The sequence below is a fragment of the Trachemys scripta genome, chromosome 2 (assembly GCF_013100865.1).
Source record: "Trachemys scripta elegans isolate TJP31775 chromosome 2, CAS_Tse_1.0, whole genome shotgun sequence".
Lineage (NCBI taxonomy): Eukaryota > Metazoa > Chordata > Testudines > Emydidae > Trachemys > Trachemys scripta.
This window is the reverse complement of record NC_048299.1, coordinates 109242008-109261859: the sequence shown is the minus strand read 5'-3', so window position 1 is coordinate 109261859 and position 19852 is coordinate 109242008. Positions and strand designations below refer to the sequence as shown.

Genomic DNA, 19852 nt, shown 5'->3' with positions numbered 1-19852 from the left:
CTAGGTGTTGAATTCAATTCTTTTAAAGTATACTGTCCAATATGACTTGTCTAAATCCCTGATCATAGGAAAAGAAATGTAACTTTTTCTGCTACTGCATTTGATGAACTTTTCCTAACTGCTACAGACAGTTACTCATTTTTTCTAATGTTTTTTTCTCTCTTTTGAGTGATTTCCTTGTATTTAACCATATAAAAATAACTTTATTTCCTCCACTCAAAGCTTTGCTTTTCCTTGGTATCATTTATAGTAAGTCACATTTGTGTCTCTCTAATAATCTAATAAACGGGCATAAAAACTATTCTTCTGCTAGGCTCTATTAGAAAATAATGGATAATATTAATTATGATTTACTGTCACTTTGGTAGTTAACTTAAGCCTTGATAGTAAAATGTCCCTTCTGACCTTAGGAGGTCAGGGACTGGGGGAGGAGAGAGGTGGAGTGTTGATAGAATTGGTAGGGGGTTGGCCATTCCATTGGATCCTAGTAGGAAGGAAGGCAACCCACTTGCACCTGGGTCCTCCTTTTCTTCTCCCTCCCATGTAGGGATTATGTATGGGCTGGGGCTGTGAGGGAGCCAATTGGCTCCAGCAAACACGCCTCCCCATCCCCAACTACCACCCAGAGGTCATTCTTGATTCTGAAAGCTGCCCAGCTCTATAGGTGGTGTAGCTATCAGAGTTGGGTCTCTGGGCTTGCGGTGAGTCTGACCAGATCACCTTTTGTGGTCAGGAAGGAATTTTTTTCCTTGGAAAAAGATTGGCAAGTTGCCCAGTGGGTTTATTTTTTGTTTGTTTTTGGGGTTTTTTTGCTTTCTTCACAGTATCCTGGATGACTGATAAATGAGGATATGGATAAGAGAGAGTGCCAGAAAAAGGTGGGGGAGAAGAGGTAATAAACATCAAAAATATTGTTGCAACTTGCGGCTGGTGTCCAGTGCAGGCAGCAGGCTTCCAGGGCCAGCTCCTGGGGAAACCCCAAGCAGGTAGAGAGAGAGAGAGAGAGAGAGTGTGTGTGTGTATGTGTGTGTGTAAGACTTAAATCTCCACAGATTGAGCTGCCTCTCATCTATACCCTCATTCCCCTTCATGGGAGATGGTACTGGGGTCCAGTAATAGGATGGAGCAGTAGTGGGAGTTTGCTACCAGGGTCCCCTCTCATTCCTTGGTTGTATGATATGAGATCTTTTAACCCTGCATTGGACCTAATTAATGCCTGGCAGATTGGAGGGGTGGGCTGTTTCAGCCTTCCCTTCTGCACATTAAAGTTAATAGAGTTGCAGCCTGCTGCTTTAAATCCATTCACATGTCTCCTGTGTATCCTGATCAATTCCTGTTCTCCCTATCCTTTACAAACTGCTGCAGCCATTCCTTTTGAGAAGACCAAATACAATAGATCTACATTTTCAAAAGCAGGCCAATAATCGGAGTGAATAAAGTTTTCTGTGTTTCGAGGTGGATGGAGTCAACTGATGGCTTTTGAAAAGTTACCTATAAATAGAGCTGTGCCAATAGTTCATTTTTCAGTTCACAGGCAATTTAATAAGTAAAATAAATAAAATAATTCAATGTCATTCAATTTTTTTTGAAATTTTTGGCAAATTGGAAAGTCAAAACAAATTTCATTTGGGTTGAACAAAATGTTCCCCAACCTCCATCCCCATGTTGCCCTGCACCCCCACTCCCATTCAGCCCATGCCCCAGTCTGTCCCTCCACTAGCCCGTCTGAATCCCGATTTGTGACACCTCCCCCCAGCAACCCCATGTGCCCCGCTCTGTCTTTCCTACCCATATGTGAATCCTCACCTGGCCCTGGCAGGGCACTGTGAGGAATGCAGCCACTGCTCTCTCCCTATTCCCTGTTATAGCTGGGGAGTGGCTTCCCTCTGTTCTGGCACCACAGCAGCCCCTGGTGGGCAAAAGGCATAACTGCAGCGCTTCTCTGGCAGAATTTATTTTCTGCAGAGAAAAAAAAAATCTGCAGGGGACATGAATTCTGTGCATGTGCAGCGGCACAGAATTTCCCCAGGAGTACCAGTTATACTGAGTTAACCGCTGCTTTTCTCTCAGAATGCATAGGTAAATCTGATCTAGAAACTATGGCTTTCCACCAAGCAGATTTTCAGTGCAAAGCACTTTCAATGAAGTGAGTGTGTTAGGAATTTGTGTGCCTTCAGTACAGTAAGTGTGGATTTATACTTAGGGAAAAGTCCAATAGATTTTAATAGGGATTGAACCAATACAAGTTTCACATAAATTCATCTAAATTCTACAGAAATTATTCTAAAAATCTATAGAATTTAATATCCTTTCTTATGTTTTTTGCACCTTACTACAGCTGATGCATAGTTCTATATCTAGGGCTTTACCAAATTCACAGTCCATATTGGTCAATTTCATGGTCATAGGATTTAAAAAATAATAAATTTCATGATTTCAGCTATTTAAATCTGAAATTGCTTGGAGTTATAATTGTAGGGGTCCTGATCCCAAAAGGAGTTGTGTGTGTGGGGGTGGTGTCGCAGTACTACTACTCTTATTTCTGCGCTACTGCTGGCTGTGGCACTGCCTTCAGAGCTGGGCAGCTGGAGAGCAGCAGCTGGAGGCCGGGAGCCCAGCTCTGAAGGCAGAGCCGCTGCCAGCAGCAGCACAGAAGTAAGGATGGCATGGTATGGTATTGTCACCCTTACTTCTGTGCTGCAGCCTGCAGAGCTGGGCCCTCAGTGAGCAGTCACCAATTTCCGGCCTCCCAGCTCCGAAGGCAGCAGTGCAGAAGTAAGGATGGCATGGTATGGTATTGCCAACCTTACTTCTGCACTGCTTTTGGCAGGGAGCCGCTTTCAGAGCTGGGTGCCGGGCCAACAGCCACCGCTCTCCAGTCGCCAGCCACCACTCTCTGGCTGCCCAGCTCGGAAGGCAGCACAGAAGTAAGGGTGGCAATACTGCGCTCCCCCCCTAAAATAACCTTGCGACCCCCCTGCAACTCCCATTTGGGTCAGGACCCCCAACTTCAGAAACGCTGGTCTCCCCGATGAAATCTGTATAGTATAGGGTTAAAGCACATAAAAGTCCAGATTTCACAGTGAGAGACCAGATTTCACGATCCGTGATGCGTTTTTCATGGCCGTGAATTTGGTAGGGCTCCATCTATATTGTTTAAATATAGAATGATTCAAAATGCCTACAGAAGGTATTTTCTATTAAATGCTATAGGACTCTTCCATAAGGGTAGGCACATGATTCACATTGAAGGGTATGCTTGTGTTCATTTTAAACAAAATGTGATTTACAAGGTACTTATGCATAAAAAAGCATGCTGTGGCTCACCACCCTAGGAACATTCTAGAGAAGGCCAGGGGGAGAGGGGTGAGCTCAACATGTGGAGTGGAGAAGTATAAGCATGTGATGAACAAATCCATATATGGAAAGGTTAAATATGATTGGTTAGAGGTTTGTGTTATGTAACTTGTTATGTAAGTACCATGTGCTATAAAATAACAATGGGAGGGGCTCCTTGCTGGAGGGACTCTGCCTGATTTTTGTACCAGGGGCTCTCCCTTTGAATAAAGTCTTGTTGAATTGCATCGAATCGCATCGCATTGAATCGAAGACCCTTGATTCTGCCCAGCATCTGCCTCATTGGGAACCACAAAATCCTAACAACATCAATGTTAAATTAAATACAAGGTCTTAACCTGAAACCAGACAAAATTAGTTGCTTTTAACAGCCTATGGACCATTTGCTACCAACAGATCCACACTGCAATTTGGTCTTTTTAGATGGGGTTCCCCAGGCCCTCAAAAATTCCTCCAACGGGCATAGATTCCCATATACACGGGTCTTCTATGTAGGCACTGGCAGTCTCAGAAAAATGTGTTTTTCTTCAAAGAACATGGAATTATGTACACAAAACACTAATTAGTAGTGAAGACACAGTAGGAAATAGGAGAATGTAGAGCCACATATTTTAGCACATGGCATGCCAACAGCTTAATTTGTGCTCTTGAGCTTCCACAGATATGTAGTCAACACTGATTTATCTGGCTCTATATCATTCTTTATACATCACTTACAGCTAAATCAGAGATCAAAATGCAAAATCTAGCATTTCAATGCATCAGGCGGATTTCTGAAACTACTTGAAGGCCTTTGGGCCCTAAGCCAGCGAAAGGGTGACAGGTAGGTTGGAATACATGTATATGTGATAATGTGTATTGTGACAGACCCAGACCAGTGGGGTACAGGAGTCTGGTAGAGGGCAAATATACTGGTCACTGGATGAGTAGTTTTCTGTTCCCTGAGTGACCAGAGCAGGGGCTGCACTAGAGTAATCAGGAACCTGCTAGAATCAGTTCAGACAGGGAGGCTAATTAGGACACCTGGAGCCAATTAAGAAGCTGCTAGAATCAATTAAGATAGGCTAATCAGGGCACCTGGGTTTTTAAAAGGAGCTCACTTCAGTTTGTGGTGTGAGTGTGAGGAGCTGGGAGCAAGAGGCGCAAGGAGCTGAGAGTGAGAGTGAGAGGGTGTGCTACTGGAGGACTGAGGAGCACAAGCGTTATCAGACACCAGGAGGAAGGTGTTTGGAAGAGGCCATGGGGAAGTAGCCCAAGGAGTTGTAGCTGTCATGCAGCTGTTACAGGAGGCACTATAGACAGCTGCAGTCCACAGGGCCCTGGGCTGGAACCCGGAGTAGAGGGCGGGGCCGGGTTCCCCCCAAACCTCCCAATTGACCTGGACTGTGGGTTCTTCCAGAGGGGAAGGTCTCTGGGCTGTTCCCCAACCCACATGGTGAATCTCTGAGGCAAGAAAATCCTCCAATAAGCGCAGGACCCACCAAGATAGAGGAGGAACTTTGTCACAGTATGTATATAGTAATATCAGACATGCTATTTAAAGGAAATAGAATAATTTTTCTTTGAATATCACTGTGAAATATCAGAGGATGAGAACCACCTCAAAATATGACAGATCTTAGAGTCCCTTACTTAGTCTTTACTCTGACAAATTCCACTGAATTTCATGGGCTTCAGCCTGAGGAAAGACCGAGTCGTAATAAACTGAGTAAGAACCTCACAATTCAGCCTAAGGTGAACATAAGTAGAAAATTAATTTGTAATTAAAGTTCAAAATTCTGGGAAAAGAGTATTGTTTTCTGCACATTTTCAAAAATGCTATTTGCAAGTAAAGACAATGGAGTGGAATTTATGAAGTCAAAATGTAACATGGAGGAGTGGTAATGGAGTATTTTGTGGGATGTGGCATACATGAGTGAAGTGGATGGCACGTTGTATACCTACTGTTTGGCTCTGACATACCACTGGTGGACAGTGTCTTAACAGTTTTAGGTGGCATGCCTATTCTGAAAAGCAGGTGAGGGATAGGATTTTCACTTCACTAAAATACATGCCACAAAATACGGAGTCATCTATCTCATGATTTTAAAACACATGGTCAAATTTGGAGTCATCTGACTTATCTGATGTTGCAAACACTGATGGGGGCATTGGACTGCTGTATGAGTACAGTTTCTTAGATTTTTTTTTTTAATTTTTAAACAGTTCACAAGTATACAATATATGCTGCCCATAAATTTATATTAACATAGGCAGTCTGTCCATTATCTACAGTGGATCCATATTTATCAAAAGTAAATACTGTCAGGACAACACACCCTGCAACAATCTTTGGAATTCATTGGAACCCTGCTCTTTCATCAGAAATTTTTAAGTGCTTAACTAATAATGCGACTCTTAGGAACAGAGATAGGCCTGAACCAAAATCAGAGATCTAAACACCTCTAAAGTTGGGGAAATTTAGAATCAAAACCTGGATCTCAATTTCACATTTGCCCTTACCTCTACCAACCAAAATCCCAAACCCACATGCCAGCAGAGTTGGAGGTTAGAGGGTCTGTTACCTCAGGCACAAGGAGCAAAGCATGTATTTCTTAATCTAGTTTATTTTAATTTCACATTGAGGAAAACAACAAACAAATGCAAATAAAAACAATTAGCCTCCTTAATCAAATATAGTCAGATCTTACTGGAGCTGGGGTGGCTGGCTTGCAGTGCTGAGCTCTACCTGGCATGACAAATAGTTCTTTATTACGCTTTGTTGCTGTTCTATATCCATGTTCAGTGTTCAGCCACAAAAAGTGTTGCGTTTATTGAAGGCCTGACTCTATCCTCATAATAGGGTTTCAATGGTGAATAGATCTTGCGCTGGCCTCCAAATGGGGTGGATAGCACCCGAAGGGAGTAAGGGTGGCAGGACTGGGCCCTGAATACGTTACTAAAAACGGCTTTTTTAGGGCTAGATTGTGCAAATTGCACGAAGGCTAAAGGAGTGGTATGGAGACACACTGCCCCAAGGGGAGCACCCGAAGGCATCCTGCCTTTGGGTAGTGCAGCTTATTCCCTTCATGTGATGTCTCTGCTCCCTGTAGATTGCCGTGTGCCACCAGAGGGGCACAATACCTGTTCTCTCTCGGCTGAAGGGCAAATTGCAAATTCTGCTGGGCCCTTATATGGGCTGTGCTGTCGGCGGATGCCTCCTTGCAGTCTCTACCACACTGCATCACTCAGCGAAATCTTCAATTTAGCATTAACGGCCAGTCCTCCTTGCTGCCAACAAACAGATCGATGACTCTTTCCATTTCAAAGTTGATAAAACCTTTAGGGAGTATTCTCCCTGTCCTGTATGCACTTCTGAACCCCCACTTGCTTCACATGTATTTGGGGTTCGCTGTGCTGTATTGGGGAGCCAATGTAGTTATGACATAGAGCAATTTAAAAAAAATCCATGTCTTCATTTGAGTATCAGTAAAGCCATGCTATTTTTTAAGCTCATGCCATCTCAGTTTCAAATTTTTGAAACATGTTTGTGCTGATAAACCACATTTTTTTCCCCAAACTGTCAAAATTTCATGATTTTTCAACTAGCTCAAATGCAAATTTTATTGAGAGATGCTGCAAGAACATTCTCAAAGGCCTGCATACATGACAGGACCTAGGAGTAACCATCACTAGACTACCTAAGCAGAGAAGATCTTCTCAAAACAAGCAGTACTCAGTGTCTCTACTCTGAAGTAGGGTTACCATACGTCGGGATTTTCCCGGACATGTCCGGCTTTTTGGGCTTTCCCCCCGGACGGGGATTTGGAGCCCAAAAAGCCGGACATGTCCGNGGCCCGGGGGGGGGCCCGGGGCCGGGCCGGGGGGGCCGGGGCCCGGGGCCCGGGCCGGGGGGGCGGGGGGCGGGGCGGGGCGGGGTCTGGGGGGCTCCGCTGGGGCCGGGCCGGGGGCTCGGCGGCTCCGCCGGGGCCGGGCCGGTGGGGCCGGGGGCTCGGGGGCGCCAGCGGTGCAGGGCCGGGGACTCGGGGGCCGGGCTGGCACTGGCGGCTCGGGGGCCGGGCCGGCGGTGCCAGGCCGGGCCAGGGGCTCGGGGGACAGGCCGGCGATGCCGGGGGCCGGGCTGGGGACCGGCGGTGCGGTGCCGAGGGTGCTCGGCCGGGGGGCCGGGCCAGGGACCACAGTGCTGGGCGGGCCGGGGGTGGTCGGCTGGGGCCGGGCCCGGGGCCAGGGCCGGCACCCCAGGGCCGGGGCCAGCCTGGGCCGCGCTTCCTCCCCCCACATTCCCCCTTACCTGCTTCAGGCTTCCCGCGACTCAAATGTTCGCGGGAAGCAGGGGAGGGGGTGGAGGTGGGGAGGGGGCGGGGCCCCGTGGAGTGTCCTCCTTTGGGAGGCACAAAATATGGTAACCCTACTCTGAAGCCTGCCAGTAGCTTGTGGTATGGTCAAATCCTATGGTCCTTGCCTACTACTTCCTCAAGGACATGTCTATTGAAGTCAGTGCACCAAGTCTTGCTGGTTTTATTGGGTCTTTAGTCAGACAAACTCCCAGGGCTGGCTGAGAAGTCCAGTCCAAATCTCTGAGGGGGTAGCTATAGAAGGAAAGTTCAGCAAAATCTAAATGTCCTCTCTAGCCTTGGGAAAAAGTCTGATTTCAGTTGGAGTTTTGCCCGAATAGGGACAGAGTGAAAAAATATATAAATGGGCCCATTAGGAACAAAATTATTCAGCAAAATTTTCTTTTAAATTTAAATAAAAGCTTTTTATCTTTAAAAACAGGCCCCAATGTACTTATTGCACTGATTTATAAAACTGGCCACTCTATTAGGAGGATTTGGGGGAGTTGAACCCAAATCAAAATGCCTAAGAATATGTACGGAAATGTTTGACAGAACATAGAGGTTTCAGTGTCCAGGTTAATACAATTCAGGCTGTTCATATTGAAGAGATTATGACTTTCTTTGGCAGGAAGTTTGCATTATATTAACATGGGAATTAATTGACCCAAACATGATTTACTGTGGCTGAATCAAACATTTCTTATTGACTGGGTTTCATAAGTGAAGGCTCTGAGTATTTTCATATCTTATAGGCAGTGTCTAGGTGCTTAAACACATTATAGTTTTTTCCCTTCAGACAGTGTTCTGGAACTAGGGGTGCTGGGAGTGCGGCAGCACCCCCTGGCTGGAAGTGGTTTCCATCCTATACAAGGTTTACAATTTTGCTCAATGGCTTTCAGAACCCCCACACACACTATAAAAATTCTACCAGCACCACTGCCCTCAGTTAAAGGTTAACATTAATAAATAAAACAAAACACAAAACAAAACAGGCCCTCATACTAGATGGATGTCTGTTACAAAGTATTTCTGCTGAATTTTAATCCAAAAAAGGCTGGCTTTAGTGCTGGTATTTTTTAATTAAAATCCCCATCACTCAGCTCCTTTTTTGTCCTATGGAATATCTATCAATCAGGAAGAATTACAGCAGGATGTACTACTTGGCAGGAGGCCATTCTGTCCCCTCCACCAATCGTGCCACAAACTTTTTTCCCCCCTCCTTCCCCCATTCATTAACTAAATGTATTGAATAAACCTTAACATCTCAACTAAATCCTATTGACCCTGGATTTGCTGCTTAATGCTAAAACCCAAGTGACCCATTTTTCTCCTGTTGATACTTCTATCACTGACAGCAGCCAGCACAGAAAAATATCCCAGTTACATTAAAATATTTAAGGAACAAAATTTACAGAACTCATTATTCAATCTTTCTGCTGCTGTTCATGAACTTCACATAAGCTCTTGCTTCTGCCGTGGATTCATTCTTTCCTTTGGTGCTTCATAAGCAACAAAGTGCAACTGTTGCTTAGCAAACGGAAGTGGCAAAACGCAGTTATTAATATGATAGATTTGAATTTAAAAAACAATAACATTGTCTTAAAAATTCTGTGCAACTATATTTCTGTGCATTCTACATGTTCCTGCCAGAAAGCGTTATTAGAATTTACAGCAAAATATAATTACCGAAATACTTTATTTTGATAGGCACTCACAATGAATCTGCAGCGCTAAAAACTGCTATTTTAGTTTATTTTTAGACTTCAACGTGGTTTGTAATTAGTGCAGTTGCTATCTTTCGATGTTTATAATCATTTGCTTTGCTGCTTTCATATACGTAATAGAGACCTCTGAAGGTTATTCAGAATCTCACGCCTCCTAGTTGCAGAACCCTCCCCCTGCACCCACCTTGTAATTGTTACATCTGATCTGCCTCCCCCTCCGCTGCCAATCCCTCCCTCTGCCCTTGATGACAAGCATCCTGATCCTCACTTCCCAGATCTGGATCCTTTATGCAATAATAGTCCAAAAAGAACCCATAGCAGACTTCCCTCCCAGCTACAGAAACCTCCCACAATAGCACTCAACAGCCCTTCATCCTGACCACCCTTAGTTGCCAAAACCTGTCATTACCCCTCACTCTGACTAGCAACCTTCCTCCTACAACTTCTCACCAGTGCGTGTTGAGGCCTAATATGCCTGCCCTTCCTCCCAGCTTCTGAAGACCCTCTTCTCCAAGCAAGTGTCCCATGCACCCACAGCCACTTGGCCCCAGCCATGTTCCCTGGTAGCTTTGGAAGCCTCCCACACTGTAGAGAGGTGTCTTCTCTGCCATGCTACGTGCAGCATGGAGGAAGCTTGCTGCTGTCTTTCCCTGCCATAAGAGTCTGGTCCTTAGGAAAGATGGAGGGCCTGATTCACTCCTGCGCTGCACCATGTGAAGTCATTTATACAAGGGCAAAGTGAGGGCAACCTGGGTACAAATCACTACCATTCAGGTATAGTAATTTTTTGTACCTAATTTTCAAAGGTGTGAATGACTACACCAAATGCAGGGTAACAGAATATGCCTCATAATTTGCAGGGGACACTGACAAAGTGTTCAAAACTTTATCTGTATATTATTCAACTACCAAGCCAGTGTTGTGAAATTTCATATTAAAAATATCAGCCAAATCAGTTCTAATTAATGTCAAACACAAATCCCCTCACAAAGGCCTAATCGTAAATGGAATTCTGAATAGCGTGGGCCCCATCCTGAAGCCCTGACTCAGTTTATAACTCAAATCCTTCTTCAGACAAATCTTTGTGGGCATAAGAACTGAGTAAAAAGGATCTAGCCCTATGGCAATCAATAATGCACTAAAATTAAAAATTATAAACTACCTGAAAGAAAATCAAATCTTTCATTCAGGGTATGAAACAGACATTATGCACTAAGAATATTACCAACATGACTACTGTGAGGCCGTTTTAAAATAATGATGCTTTCTTATGTTACTATTTTTCTTGCTAATATCACTAGCGGTGCACTTGTTGGGGTTTTAGCTTCTTTAAATGACAAAAAAAATATGTTCATTCACTTAAGAATAAACATTTAATACACTCATATCTCATTGCATTATCACCACATACAGTATGCTGAGTGTTAAAATAGAGTTCTTGAGGGGAACTACTAGCTATTGATTTTAACATTATGAAAAAGTTCATAATGTGATGAATAAGAGGTCAATTATAAGGAACAGCATTGGTCCAGACAAGAAATACATCCACCTGAATACTTATTTTATGACATATTTGTGGATTGGGATGATAGATATACAGGGGATCTTCTTTCATAGTGCACCCGCTATATCAACTTGTAAAACTGCTATCGATATTCTTCATGTACCTTTACTAAAGCTGTGTCATTACTCCTCAACATGTTTTCATGTTTTTCTCTGACTAGATTTTTTTTTTTTAATACAACAGCTGCTTCCCTAAAAGGTATTTTAAAAATAAACGGCAAGTATCCATCATAACTATCCATAAACCTTTTATTAAGCACTTGCCTAGCTTTGGTATGGTTGGTTCTTAGAATCCATTTTGAATAATCCAGTGACAGCACTGGAACTTTGCACCAGGCATGGAGAAAAGCAGTGGACAAATGGATTACCAGTTACTTGACTCCATTTTTCACTATCGTTTCACTTCTAAAAACTTCATATAAAGGAGGAAATAAGCGAAATACCTGGGTCTGACAAAGGGCTAATTTTGTAATAACATAATTCATATTTCTTTTTTTAATTTGAAGGCATGCATGCACAGTGATTGAAATAATTTCCTGCTGCGACTTGATTTTGTTGACTGTAATTTTACACTAGAGCATGCGGCTATTAACTATTCAGTTAATACATATTGTAAAAAATGATAATTGGGAAACAGATCAAATAAACTATCTTCAGAAATATAAACATAAGTCATATGGATATATTTAAACATAACAGGACTGTTTAAATATAAAGCATTAAAATAATTCAGATCCTCAAGATGGTTATATGAAATTATATAACAGATGTGTCACATGAATTTATATGTAGTTAGGCTTAACTGTACAGTTTTTCCACCCTAAACATAATATTTTGACTTTAAAAAAATCCAGAGACCTAAGATGATTTTATTACCATTATAATAATATTTTTGTTAATTTTCTGAATAATACTGAATTTTCCTTAAGTAAAAGAAATATGAAGTAAGAAGTTGTACTTTTTCTTTATCTCTCGTGCAATGTACAGCATTAGACTATACAGTTGTTTACTTAGGTTCATTCATTAGTAAGGTAAAAAAAAAACAAGACATTGGAATGACATATTAAACATGTTCATGTAACTTCAAATGATGAAACCTCCCTCCATGAGAAAAATATTACAATTCACTTGATTTTTTACTGTAATGCCAGTTTACAGTATGTCAAAAACTTCTTAGCCTCTGCCTTTCTAATCATACCACTACAGCTTGTGGTTTTCATAGTGAATAGCTTGCTCTTGCCTTTCCCCATTTCACATTAAACTTACAACAAACTATTATTTTGGGGGGGAGGGGGCTCTAAATGATGTTAAAGCATTTAAATCCTCAAGCTGAAGACTCAGGCTGAGTTACTCAACAAAATGAAGCGCACATATTTCCAATGACAATCCCTAATACATATTTTAATGTAGCACACTTGTCCAGATAAGTCACACACATAAAACAGATAAGATAAGTCACACACATAAAAACATCTCCATACAAAATCACTTTTAAAGCAACTTGTTAGCTTAAATCTTTTAAAGATTTGCCCATTGTTAGGCTGCCCTAGCCATTCGGATGTCACCAGTAATAGTCAGCTAGATAAACAAAACTCTGATCAGAATCATAATGCATATGGGACAGCAAATAGAGCAAGCTGAGTTCCAGTCTTCAAGCTTCAAAGAAACATGTCCTTCAATTGCAATCTAACTCCTGAAAATAACATACCATTTCTAATACTAAAGATTTTCAGCTAAACCCCTCTACATCATCTGAACAAATAAATCTGACTGGTAGAAGTACTGACCTGCTGAGCTGCTCTCAAAGCCCGCACTTCAAATGCAAAGCTCAGCCAGACTTTCCGAACAATTTCCTTCTGCACAGTTATAGTGAGTGTGGTCCCTCTATTTGTCTTCTGATTCCAAGGGTGGACAGATGGCCGGGAGCCCTGAGCCCTACTGGAATGAGGCAAAGCTTTGCCTTTTTTTTTTTTTCCCCCCCCTCCCTCTCCTCTCCCCTGGCTTAGCCCCTGGCAGATAAGCCAGAGTCAGGCACAGTGAGCTCACCACACCCCTCCACCAATCATTTCAATTAGTGCCACATGAGAGGAGCTTCTGCCCAAAATCTGCTTAAGAAAGGGCCAGAGGGCAGGGCAATCTCCTTTGCTCAACAATGACCAGAAGCTGCTATAAATATCCAAACAAAAGCACTGTCAAGGCCAGGAATGTCACATTCTAATGTGATAAAACTGTAAAGACTCTCTCAGTGTACAGCACGAGTACAGAGAAATAAATGCACAGAGATTAAAAACAAAACCCACCAAAGCATGGGACATATCAACATGCTATCGAAGTTATACATTTCTAGTTATAGAATGCTATGTCTCCATTAGTTTTCTTGTGTAGGTACTATATAACTCGCATCATCTGTGGCCCCGTCTTCCACAGTTACAGTTGGTTATGTCATGTCAAAAATGACAGGTTTTCCATAGCTTGAACATATTAATAAGAGAGTCACCTACATAAAGTTATTACTGTGCTAATAAACTACATACACTGTTGTATGTTTGCTCCCAGGATTCAGGGCCTGAATCTCATCCCACTCGCACTAGTGTAACTCCACTGACTTCACTGCCACACTAGAGCTACACCGGTGTATGTGAGATCAAATTCCAGCCTTAGGTTTTTAACTGTATTGCTGGATAATGGGACTTAAAACCAAATTACAGATTACAAAAAGGGATTTAGCAAAGTGGCTCACTATACAGTGACCAGATCTAAAGCACGTACATTACTTTGCAAACATCCAGTTCCCATTGTGGCTGATGACAGCTGCTTGCTACAAGTTGCTGGGCAATGCTTGCTGTGGTAAGGGGAGGGGAGGGGAGGGGAGGAAAAGGGAGTGGTTTCAATTGCATTCTACTACTTGTAAACCCAGCAGTGCCTGAAGGATAGCAATTTCCAGCCTGTTGATGGTAGGATGACAATAGCTAGGTTAATCTGAGGGGAAGTGTGTAGTAACAATTCCCTATTTCCTACCACAGATACTCCTAAATGTGAAAAATGTTTAAAGGGTGATCAGGTGGGTGATCTATTTATCTCTCCATCTATCACGTCAGTGTATTCATACATCTGTGCATAATATGTAATTCTATAATTTACACACTAACATAAAGCCCTGGCATGATACTAGAGCAGGGATAAAAACCATTTGAAAAGATTCCTGCATTGCTGTGATAAATATTGTGCACCAAATTTCTGTTGAAAGCAAATGGAAAACATTTTATTCCCCGGTACTACATTGCACATGTACTTCCACAATGAAAAGTGCTTCTTTTTATTAAAATGCTTTATATGTGGGTCTGAGATGGTTTACTTGTTATGGTTATCATCCAAGATGGATATCTTAGTTCTTTTAAAAAAAAAAAAAAAATAGACTCAAAGGGCTTGTCTAAACAGTGGCAGTAGTGCACTCTAGGGGGGTATGATTTCTAAAGTGTGTTGCACATTAATTGGTCCGTGAAGACCCTGCTGGTGTGCTTTAACATAGTGTCATTTGAAACATCTACGTTAAACTCATTAGGGAACCTTTAGTACGCACCAGCAAGGGTCTGGTGCATTTCTCCACCATGCAGACAAGCCATAAGAAATTGGGGGTAGTGCACTGAGCACAGTTATAGGCGCCGACTCTGTGGGTGCTCCGGGGCTGGAGTGAGGGTGAGGCGTGGGGGAAGGGGCAGATCAGGGGCGGGAAGAGGCAGAGTGGGGGTGGGGGGGGTCTTGGGTGGAGCGCGGGTGGAACACCCTTCGGGAAAAATAGAAGACAGAGCCTATGTGCATAGTGATGGATGAACTTTTAGTTTGATTCAAGAAATACATCTAAAAAGCTTGAGATTTAGATAAATCTGATACAAAATCCTTTGATCAACGGGGAGGAATTGGTAGCGAATCTGAAAGTGAAAGGCAATTTGGGTGACAGTGACCATGAAACGATAGATTTCACGATTCTAAGGAAAGGAAAGGAGTGAGAGCAAAGAATAAGGACAATGTACTTCAAAAAAGCAGACTTGACAAACTCAGAGAACTGCTAGGGAAAGGGCCCAGAAGCGGGGGGAAGCCAGTACAAATTACCAGGGCCCAGCGGTCCGGAAGGGGGCCCAGGGCCCAGCTTCCCCCTCCAACCTCGCTCTCGTCAGCCCTGTTTAGCTGGTCCGTGCTTGCCGGGGGGCCCAAAAAAATTCTGGGACTGGCTTCCCCCACCCACCTCTCGCTGGCTCTATTTAGCTGGTCTGCCCATGCTGGGGGGCCCAAAAAAATTTTTTTTTACCGGGGCCCGAACCCGCTCTCGGCGGCCCTGGGTAGGGAAGGTCCTCTGGGAAGAAAATTTAAGGAATAAAGAAGTTCAGAAGAGTTGCCAGTTCCTCACAGAGACAATATTAAAAGGCACAACTACAATCTATTCCAAACGCAAAGGAAAGACCGGAAGAATAGTAAGAGGCCAATATGGCTCCATCAGGAGCTCTATAATTACCTGAAAATCAAAAAGGAATCCTACAAAAAGTGGAAACATGATCAAATTGATAAGGAGTATAAAAGAACAGCACAAGTATGTAGGGACAAAATCAGAAAGGCTAAGGGACCCTGAGTTACACCTAGCAAGGGACATAAAAGGTAATAAGAGGTTCTTTAAATACATTAGGAGCAGGAGAAAAACAAAGGAAAGCATAGGTCCTCTATTAAGAGGGGAAGGAGAGTTAATAACTAATGACATCAAGAAAGCTAAAATGCTTAATGCCAATTTTGCTTCAGTCTTCATTAAAAATGTTAATGATGACCAGATAGTCAACACAATTAATATTAACAACTGGGGGGAAGGAATGCAAGCCAAAATAGGGAAAAAACAGGTTAAAGAATATTTAGATAAATTAGATGCATTCAAGGTGGCAGAGCCTGATTAAATTCATCCTAGGGTACTTAAGGAACTAACTGCAGCAATCTCAGAGCCATTAGCAATTATCTTTGAGAACTCCCGGAGGATGGGAGAGGTCCCAGAAGACTGGAAAAGGGCAATCATAGTACCTATCTTTAGAAAGGGAAACAAGGAGAACCTGGGGAATTATAGACCAGTTAGCCTAACTTCAATACCTGGAAAGATACTGAAGCAAATTATTAAACAATCAATTTGTAAGGACGTGGAAGATAATAGGGTTATAAGGAATAATCAGCATGGATTTGTCAAGAACAAATCATGCCAAACCAGCTTAATTTCCTTCTTTAATAGGGTTACTGACCTAGTGGATAGGAGGAAGCAGTATATATGATATACCTTGATTTTAGGAAGGCTTTGACACAGTTCCACATGACACTCTCATAAGTAAATTAGGGAAATGTGGTCTGGATTAAATTATTATACAGTGGGTGCACACTGGTTGAAAGACTGCATTCAGAGTAGTTATCAATGGTTTGCTGTCAAATTGGGAGAGTGTATCTAGTGGGTTCCCGCAGGGGTCAGTCTTGGGTCCAGTACTATTCAATATTTTCACTAATGACTTGGATAATGAAGTAGAGATTATGCTTGTAAACTTTGCGAATGACACCAAGCTGGGAAGGGCTGCAAGTACTTTAGAGGACAGTTTTAACATTCAAAATGACCGTGACAAATTGGAGAACTGGTCTGAATTCAATAAAGACAAGTGCAAAGTAATTCCCTTGGGAAGGAAAAACCAAATGCATAACTACAAAATGGGGAATAACTGTCTAGGTAGTAGTACTGCTGAAAAGGATCTGACGGTGATGGGGGACCAGAAACTGAGTATAATTGCTTGATGTGATGCAGCTGCAAAAAAGGCTAATATGATTCTGGGGTGTATTAACAGTAGTGTTGTATATAATAAGACACAGGAGGTAATTGTTCTATTTGTCGCTGGTGAGGCGTCAGTTGAAGTACTGTGTCCAATTCTGGGCACCGCACTTTTGGAAAGATGTGGACAAATTTGAAAGAGTCCAGAGGACAGCAACAAAAATGAGTTATGAGGAAAGGTTAAAAACTGGGCATGTTTACTTTTTAGAAAAGACGACTGAGGGGGACCCGATAACAGTCTTCCAATATGTTAAGGGCTGTTATAAAAAAAATGGTGATCCACTGCTCTACATGTCCACTGATGGTAGGACAAGAAGTAATGGGCTTAACCTTCAGCAAGGGAGATTTAGGTTAGATATAAGGAAAAACATTTCTAACTCGAAGGGTAGTTAAACTCTGGAATAGGCTTCCAAGGGAGATCATAGAGTCCCCTTCATTGGGAGCTTTTTAAAACAAGTTGGACAAATATCCCTTAGGGATGGTCTAAGTTTACTTGGCCCTGCCACAGTACAGGGGGCTGGACTTGACATCTTGAGGTCCCTTCCAGCCCTCTATTTCTATGAGAAAAAGATGAGACAATCCTGTAAGGACAGAGCTGCTTGCCAGATTTCAAGTTTTTGCAGGGTCAGAAAACCGTTGTTATTTGTTTAATGAAGGCTCACGCAAAAGCATAACAATAAAAACAGTGCAATGTAAGTATCTTTGGGCCAAGTCCTAAAGTCCTTATCCAGGTAAAACTCTCGTCGAGTTACTAAGAGCTGAACAAAAGCTTCATACAAGTAAAAAACCTTTACCCCAGTGGTAACTGGTGAACAATTTTAAATAACGAGTTTACCTGGGAAAACAATGATTTACCTAGAGAGCTGCACAGTTTTGAACACTACTAACTTGGTAAGAGAACAGCAAGAAGTCCAATATAAATATTAATCTAATAGAGTGAAATAGACTCAGACAACAGTGACGTGCATGGTATAAAACTTTAGACAGACAGACGGAACAAAGACATGACAATTAAAAAGGGTTACTAATTTTTTTTCCAACTTCCAAAGCAGGTTTCTTCTCAAACTGATTGTCAGTAAGAGTTTTGTTTGGACCTTACTGTTTTACAAACTGCTTCTCCAAACCCATCCATTTTTGCAAACTGTGGATAAAAGTGATGTCCTTCAAAGGATGCTAAAAATACACAGTGAGGAAAACTGCACCTATGGAAATGTGCCCCCTCATGGTACAAGGACTCTCTTTAGTAAGCTTGAACGTACTCAAGACTGTGTGCTTTATAGACCCAACTGCAGGACCCGTCGATGAATCTGACAAAGACATCATGGACATAAATCATATACTCATCAGAAATATACCCAAAAGGAGCTTTCTATAGGAAAGTTACTGTTCAGTGTGCTGTGCATCTACATTTTAAAAATGTTGATAAAAATCTGCTGCCAATAGAGTAGCGGCTGGATTTCCTGTTTTACATATAATTATTGCTATTATTCCCTGAGAGCTCCTCTGTTTAACTCATGACCCTGATCGCAACTTGGAATAGATGTATTAGGATTCAAAGTTTGACATAATGAGCTCTTAGAGGAAACAAACCTATATATGGAAAGCTATCCTTAAGCATCAGTTGAAGTTTTCCCTTAAACACTGTTTTATTTGATAAGTGAAAAGTGACACCACCACCAAATCATGTAGTATTAATGCTCTTTTCTTTTACACGTCCCTGATCTTGGAAAAAAATGGATTATGCTATTTCTTTGTCTGAATAAAATGTTGCAGTTCCGGAGATAAAGACGTATTCAGTTGAGCAATTAAATAGCTAAATAAATGAATCAGCAGAGCAGAAGTGGCAGATTTAATTACTGCTTGGAGCTAGGAAGAGGAACTAATTATGGGGTTCATGAACCACATGCCACTCTTTGCTTTAACCACGTGCTTTGATTCTTTTGGATCAAGCTCAGCAAATACAGCAGCAACATGCACCAGAATAAAAACTATTCAAACTTTGAAAATAAAGTCTAATCTTTGTCTAAAGCACAAGCATATTCAGTACTCTGTTTTAATGGCCTATGTTCAGTTGAATAGATAAATCAGTAGACAGTTTGAGCAAGCTTCTGTTGAATGGGTAGCGCTTTAAAAAGCATAGTTCTCCAAAAACCAAGGATAATCAAGTTCACTGGATATGAACAGCATGAAGGTTGCAACACAAAACCGCACATGCATGGCAATTAAGTCATAAAGCATATTGATGCATTAAGTAAGCAATTAAAGGCCCTGTTCAGCAGAAAGTGACCATAATTTGGAAATTGCAAAAGCCCTGGGAGGTTGTTGGTCCTAGCTGTAGAGAAGGCACCTATTCTATAGGTCTATTTGCCATGACAAGCCATAAGACAATTTTTTTTTTAAAAGTCACCACTACAGCTGCAAGTTGCGAAGCCACCGCAAGAGAAAAAGGCAGGGAAATGAGCTTCCCAGATCTTGTGGTCTAATTATATGATTGTCTTTGCTCTTTTCTTGTAGTGCTGATGGAAATGGTTGTTAACTTGAGTGCTAAGCTCATTCTCCTGTAGGACTGCGTTTGAACAGGGAGGAGGACAGGCAGGCATGGCGATGGTTATCTTCAAGGCGTTCAATGGGGTAGGCCCAGATTATCTAGAAGACTAAAGTTGTGGGATGAGGGCCAGGGTCAACAGCTGCACTCCTTAGGCACAATGGAACTTTCTCAGGCTAAAGCTTTTCTGTGCAGGAGACAGGGCTTTCTTGGGAGTCGATCTATGACTGTGGAACAAACTCACACAGAAACCAAGGACCATCAAAAACCTCATCACCTTCTGCTCCAAGGACGAGGGATACTACTTCAATCTGGCCTTCTCTAATATAACCATAGAGCAACATGTACATATTTATTAAAATAAAAACATTCCACTGCACACAATTCTCTCTTTGGGGAGAGGATAAAAGGGAACAAAATCACATATGCCAGATGTTAATTATGTTGCTTAATGCACTCTTGGAAGGCCCTCATGGTGATCAGGGCA

The 19852-nt window shown here is 42.2% G+C and overlaps 1 protein-coding gene across 1 annotated transcript in view; it reads right to left on the bottom strand.

The window, feature by feature from the left end:
• Window positions 1-12971, bottom strand: part of LOC117871741 (poly(rC)-binding protein 3-like) — a 185248-nt gene extending 172277 nt beyond the window's left edge. Inside the window, exon 1 of the mRNA XM_034759506.1 lies at window positions 12769-12971. The gene's annotated coding sequence lies outside the window, so the exon portion shown is untranslated. The remainder of the gene's footprint in view (window positions 1-12768) is intronic.
• Between the last annotated feature and the right edge of the window lie 6881 nt (window positions 12972-19852).